This window comes from Macaca mulatta, chromosome 1 (assembly GCF_049350105.2).
Source record: "Macaca mulatta isolate MMU2019108-1 chromosome 1, T2T-MMU8v2.0, whole genome shotgun sequence".
NCBI classification, from domain to species: domain Eukaryota; kingdom Metazoa; phylum Chordata; class Mammalia; order Primates; family Cercopithecidae; genus Macaca; species Macaca mulatta.
The window spans coordinates 31,322,785-31,330,131 of record NC_133406.1 but is presented as its reverse complement, the minus strand read 5'-3'; the positions used below and the strand labels follow the sequence as shown (position 1 = coordinate 31,330,131).

Below are 7,347 nucleotides of genomic sequence, written 5' to 3'. Positions count from 1 at the left end.
AATATACTGCTTACGTATCCAAATGAGTATAGACTTTCAAAATCACAATCTTATTTAAAATATAACTGGAATGCTTCTTATGAAATTACTTTTAAAGCAGATGTACTACCTACAGAAAAGAGGTGTGTACCATTGCTTTAGTCAATGCTTGCTCAGCCCAACCATTCTCTCTCTCCCTTCTACCCCCTCTTCCCCTTCCTTTTTGCTTTTTTAGCTCCATCTCCTTTTATTTCCCTGTTATTAATGCAATTGAGATGAGAACTCTCAGAAGATCAAGAATCAACATGGAATGGCCATGCTGGCACTGATACAGGGCTAAGAGATAGACAGACAACTGAGGCTGCAGACAGAATACTACGTATTATTTTATGCTCACACAGTATCCACAATGAAGTACAGGAGTACTACATAGCATCGTTTATTACTTATTTTAATTTTTTTTTTTGAGACGGAGTCTCTGTCGCCCAGGCTGGAGTGCAGTGGCGCGATCTCCACTCACTGCAAGCTCCACCTCCGGGTTCACGCCATTCTCCTGCCTCAGCCTCCCGAATAGCTGGGACTACAGGTGCCCGCCACTGCCCCCAGCTATTTTTGGTATTTTACTAGAGCGGGGTTTCACCGTGTTAGCCAGGGTGGTCTCGATCTCCTGACCTCGTGATCCGCCCGTCTCGGCCTCCCAAAGTGCTGGGATTACAGGCGTGAGCCACCACGCCCAGCCTATTACTTATTTTTGAGACAGGGTCTTGCTCTGTTATCCAGGTTAGAATGCAGTGGCACAATCATGGCTCACTGCACCCTTGAACTGTTTGCCTCAAGTGATCCTTCAACCTCAGCCTCCCGAATAGCTGGGACTACAGGTGTGAGCCACCATGCCAGGTAATTTTTGTAGAGACGAGGTCTATGTTCCCCAGTGCAGGGGCCTTTGAAAACAGTATGCTGAGAATAGATAGGGCTCAAGGACAGTATCTCCAATTGAACTTTTAATGAACTCCCGTAGGCGCCAAGAAGGCGGGCAGATAAGGAAGAGCATAGAAACAAGGAACTGAGTAGAAGGTTACATCTGGGAAAAGAAAGTTTGTTTTGCATTGCCTTCTTTCTGCTGACGTGGGGTTTATGGGGTATAAATAAAGTGAGGCGGAGGCTCTGAGTGCGGCCGCCATGTTCTTTGTGTGTCTTTGTCTTTTGTGTGTTCTTTCATTCTCCACCACCCCCGGCACGGACCCCAACAAGTGGCGCAGCGAGCAGGGTCAGCACGGGTGAGTAGGGGAGAACAAGAAGGGGAACCCCCTAGGGGCGGGTAAGGCTTGGATATTGTTAAGGGGAACCTTCTTAAGCTTTCATTATGGGAATTCCATCTCTCTGACCTCAGAATATTTACGCCTGTTTTAAGGACTGTTGCTGTCTATAGGAGTAGAAGTGAAAGAAAAAGACTTTGAAGTGATTGTTTGCCCATGTTGAACAACATTGTTACTGGTTTCAGTATCAGACTAAAGTGCAGCTGAATCGGAGAGAATGGTTACAGGTAGTAAAAGCTCTGCTTAGAGCTCTCCAGTTAGGGGATATTATGCCTCTAAAATTGTGGACCTTGTGTAACTCTATCACTCAGACATTTGAGTTACTTGAGACTGATTCAGAGTGTGGTAATGTAGCCACAGGAGGAAAGGTATCTGAGGATTTGGGAAAAAATAAATCTGAAATGGAGCCCATTTGTGCCAGGGTAACAGAGGATGGGGGGGTAGCAAAAGGGGGAGAAGAGAAAAAGCCAGTTCTTCCTTCTTCTAAGGGAAATTCTGACATGCAGTGTATTATGGAAATGCTTCAACAAATATTACAGATACATTCTTCTAATTCACCTTTGCGAGCTTTCCCTGTTTCTTTTCCTTCTGCCCTGTTAAAAGAGGATTTTCCAGTGCCTCCAACCCCCCGGCTTCCTTACCTTTACCTTTGTCTGGCAAAGTTTTCTCAGTGCCTTGCCTGCCATTGGGGGACGGAGAAGAGGAAAAGATAAAAAAATTTAAGGAGCTGGATCTGTTTCCATTTATTTGTGCTTCTTTTGCTCCTAATGCTCAGTTTTTAAATGGTGGCAATAATGTCCAATTTAATCCCTTACAAATTAAATTTTTAAAAGAAATGAAAGCTGCCATTTCTAACTATGGATCTCAATCTCCTTTTATCCTTGGTCTTCTTGATGTGTTTCATCAGAAAATTTGATGATTCCTATAGACTGGAAGACTTTGGGGAAGGCTTTTCTTGATCGTTCTCAGTGGTTATAATTGCACAGCTGGTAAATGGACAAGGCGCATGTACAGGCTAGAAAAAATGTTATGTGTGATCCCCCAGGACCTACTGAGGAACAACTCACAGGCACGGGCCAATATGCTACTCTTAATGCTCAGGCTGGTTTAGATGATGTTGCCCTTACTCAAATCAAGACTTTGTTTTTAAGGGCCTGAAATAAGGTAGAGATAACAGGAAAATCTTCCCTTTCCTCTGTGAAGATTTTACAGGGCACAAATGAACCATATCCAGATTTTGTAGCCCGTTTTCAGGATGCCGTATTGAAAATTGTGAGTACTGACCTTGCTTAAAAAATTTTGTTACAAACATTGTCTTTTAAAAATGCTTATGCTGACTGTCAAAAATTGTTAAAATCGTTAAAGGCCAATGGGGCCAATTTAGATAAATATATTAAAACTTGTGTTAGTGTTGGAGGGGCTATTTATAATGCTCAATTATTTGCTGGAGCTTTGTCTAAAGCCTTAAAAGGAAATAACAAACAAGGTGTTTGTTTGCAGTGTGGTAAACCTAGACATTTCAAAAAAAGAATGTCATAAAAATTGAACACTTTTATCCCTCAAGGCAGAAAGCTGCCTTCAGAGGTGTACAAATGTTGTGGTAAAGGTCGACATTGGACAAATAAATGTCGTTCCAAAACTGATAAAAGTGGAAATTTACTGTCTCCTCTCCTGGGAAACGGGAGTTGGGGCCCACAGGCTTGGGGCCCCAACAATTACAATATAAGTCTACTACAATACCCAGTGAGCAATGACCTACAACATCAAGGAATAAATTCAAGTCCTCCTTAAGGATCCTACACCTTACCCCCGTTTCTCAGCTTTATGCGGCAACTAAGCAGAGCGCCGCTGCTGACTTAGCTATTACTCAGCCTTATACTTTGTCTCCTAATAGAGGAGTATATAAATTAGCTATTCGAGTGTGTGGCCCTTTGCCAAAAGGACATGATGTTACTAATAAAATTCTTATTATGGTACAAGTCTCACAATTTATACGCCTAGAGGCAGGGGAACGTATTCTCAATAGGGAGGGTTTGATAGCACAGGAAAAACTGTTTTTTGGGAAACTTTAGTTTCTAATCAAAAGCCCTTATGTTCATTGCATATTAATGGAATAGTTTTTAAAGGGTTAATTGATATGGGGGTGAATATATCTATTATTTGTTTAAATTAGTGACCTATACAATGGGAAAAAAGACAAGTTTCAGTTATACTCACTGGCTTGGGTGCTGCTTCTATGGTTTATCAAGACGTAGAACCTTTAACCTGTGTCGGTCCTAAAGGTCAACAAGGTCAAGTTTTTTTTTAATATTATTCCTATCAATATTAATCTTTGGGGACAAAATCTTTCATAACAATTTGGTGCTTTTTAAAACGTTCTTCATATTTCCTCAGCTGCCAAAAATATGATGTTCAAAATGGGCTACAATCCTTTAAACTCACAGCCACTGTTCACCAGCCTCAAGTTTTATAATTAAAGTGTAAAACGACCACTCCTCTTTAGGTGAAACAGTGGCCATTATCTAAAGAAATACTTAGGACTTTAAAAGAGTAAGTCAAAAAACAAATGGCCGAGAGGAATCTAAAGCCACGTACTTCTGCATGGAATTCCCGTCTTTGTCTTGTTCTTAAAACTATAAATGTTTACATTCAACCTAGGGAAAGTTTACAGCCTGGTCTTCCTAATCCTGCCCTTATCCCACAAAGTTAAAAATTAATGGTCATAGATCTCAAAAATTGTTTTTTCTCTATTCCATTACAACCTCAAGATTGTAAAAAGTTTGCCTTTATTATTCCTAAATATAATAATGGACAACCTATTCAGAAATATCAGCAGAAGCTTCTTCCCCAGGGTATACTTAATAGCCCTACTATATGTCAAAAATTCGTACATAGGACTTTAAATCCTGTAAACAATCAGTTTCCAACTGTGTTAATTTATCATTGTATGGATCTTCTCTGTCCCTGTTTTTAATAATTTTCAGCCACTTTTTCGATATCAATGGAAAGTTTTACTTCAAGGTATGTTAAATAGCCCTACCTTGTGTCAAGAATTTGTCCATAGAGCCTTGGATCCTGTTCGAAAGCGTCATCCTTCTGTTCTTTTATATCATTATATGGATGACATTCTTCTTGCTGCACCCACCAGAGAAAAGCAGCAAGATGCTTTTGTATCATCACAAACTCAGCTTTTCTTTTACTCACTTAATATTGCTCCAGAAAAAATTCAACTGGATTTTCCTATTCAATATTTAGGTTATACCTTAAGAACACAAAATATTCGACCCCCAAAAAACTCAAATTCGACGTGATCATTTAAAAACATTAAATGGTTTTCAAAAGCTTCTAGGAGACATTAATTGAATGCGTCCTGTTTTAGGAATACCAACATATCAGTTACAACATCTTTTTTCTATTCTAGAAGGAGACAGTCACTTGGACAGCTCACGCCATTTAACTCCTTTGGCTTTACAGGAACTCCAGCTTGTAGAAGAGCAACTTCAAAAGGCCCATTTACATTATCTCCTTCCCGATGTTCCCCTTTCCCTTTGTTTATTTCATACTTTACATTCTCTTACAGGAATGATTCATCAGACCAATCGGCTGCTAGAATGGATCTTTTTGTCCAATAAAATATCTAAACGCTTGGCTACTTATATCGATCGTTTAGCTGAGCTGATCATCAAAGGACGACATCGTTGTCGACAACTTTAGGGAGGAGATCCTTCCTTAATTATTTCTCAATTCACTCATAATCGGATCACTTATCTTCTTGCGACTTCTGATTCTTGGCAAGTTGCTTGCGCTTCCTTTGTTGGACAATTTTCTACCAAATATCCTAAGTCTCCGATCTTTTCATTTTTTAGACAACATTTTGTGTTGCCTTTCTCACTAATTTCTGTATTTCCTGTTCAAGGTCCTACCTTTTTTACCGATGCTAGTAGCAATGGTAAGGCTGGATATTGGAGTGTTCATCAATCTCGAGTTACAGTTTATCCTTATCCCTCGGTGCAACAGGGAGAACTGTTTGCTATTCTCATGGTCTTACTTGATTTCCCTACTACTAGTTGTAATATTGTTAGTGATTCTCAATATGCCGTTTATGTTACTTCTTATATTTCTCAGGCCACTTTACCTCTTTGTGCTACTTCTTCTCTTCAAAAACTCTTTTCCTTATTATCTTCTACTTTGAGCCAACGTCGAGCTCCTTTATTCATCACTCATCTTCGTTCTCATTCTCAACTTCCTGGACCATTAGTTCATGGTAATACTCAGATTGATTCGCTTTTAATCGGCCACCTACATGCTGCAGAACAAAACAAGCTCGTTCTCTTATTCGAGCTTGTCTTTCCTGTGCTCCTTTGAGCATTCCATCCTTCCATCCTGGGCTTAATCCATGAGATGTCCCTTCTTTTGGACGATTAAAGTATGTTCATCATACCATTGATACCTTTTCTCATTTTCAATGGGCCACTCCGTTGCCATCTGAGAAAGCCGATTCTGTTATTACACATCTCTTAGCTTGTTTCGCCATCATGGGCATTCCTCTTATACTTAAAACTAATAATGCCCCTGCCTATGTCTCTCATAAATTACAAGTTTTCTTACAGCAATACAATATTCAACATATCACCGGTATCCCGGGCAACAGTCAAGGTCAAGCCATCATTGAGCGTGCAAATTTAACTTTAAAAACTCAACTACTAAAACAAAAAGGGGGAAATGAGCCCCCCAGAAACCAGATTTTGAAGGTTCTTTTTACCTTAATTTTTTTGAATCAATGGAGACAATGGCAAGACTCTGCTGTCGTAACCCATCTTTCCTCACCTCCCTCGGTGATAGTCCCCACTGACAATTTAAAGGTTTGGTATCCTAATGAAGAAGGTAAGTATGTTCAAGGGCAAGTTCTAAAACAGGGACGGGGCTATGCTCTTGTCCTTACAGGGAGCGGACCTGAGTGGTTTCCTACAAGATGATTGAAACCCTGTTGAAAAGAAAACTGGATTCAGCATGCATTTCTTCCTTTGTTAGATGTGCCTCGGCGGGGGACTTATTTCTCTTAGTGAGGCTTTGTATGAATATTGGACTTATATTCCCTTTCCGCCCTTGTATCAGGGAGTCGCCTGGGGGGAGGCGGAAATTAAGGTTTTCACCAATGACATTACTTGGATGCCGTCCCCCTATATAGACAAGGACAATATAGAACGGGAAACAGGAATTATAATCAGCACATACCAATTTGGAGTGGAAGGACTTCCAATATGTATGGGAAATAGTCCTCATTGTCTCCGAAAATCGCATGAAGCTTGGGCTGTTCGCTCTAATCATAGTCATGTGGCTGCTAATACTGTTATTATTGTAACTAGAAGCTTTCAGTATAATCATACTGTATATAGTAATGAAACTATTCCTAGTTCTTTACCTTTTTGTCCTATTCCAGAGGTTTCTCCTAATATTGAGGTCCAATATTTCTCCAATATTGCTAGAGTGGCAACAATGTCGGGGAACTAAACCCTGGATTTTATTAGAATATAATGGGATGCAAATAACTGATTGGAGTGTGCACGGTGATTTTCAAATAAAATTTAGTCATATACCTTTGAAATGGCACCGGGTAAATAAAAGTATTGCAGCTAATAGTAATGAAACCTTGGTATGGCGTGAAGGAGGCCTGAAGTACAGAGTCATCTTTGGAAGTTGTTAGCTGCAGGCGATGCCATTAGCACTTTTGTGGGGAATATGTCCCTTAATCTTTCTAACCCAAATAACTCCTTTCATATTCAGTTATATCGGAATACCTCCCGATATATTATTGCTTGTGTCCGTAAGCCCTACCTATTATTAGCGGGGAATTTGACGTGTGATAATAATACGGGAATTGTTAATTGTACAGATACGTGTACATTTTTGTCTTGCCTCAATCATTCTTGGTGGCACAACTTTACTGGGGATATTTATATCCTCAGGGCTCGTAAGGAAATTTGGCTACCTGTTAACCTTACGCGACCATGGGGGGCATCACCTCTTGAAACTTATATTTGGACTTCTCTCC

The 7,347-nt window shown here is 40.1% G+C and overlaps 1 protein-coding gene across 1 annotated transcript in view; it reads right to left on the bottom strand.

The window, feature by feature from the left end:
- Window positions 1-7,347, bottom strand: part of DARS2 (aspartyl-tRNA synthetase 2, mitochondrial) — a 41,665-nt gene that overhangs the window by 15,888 nt on the left and 18,430 nt on the right. The window lies entirely within an intron of this gene.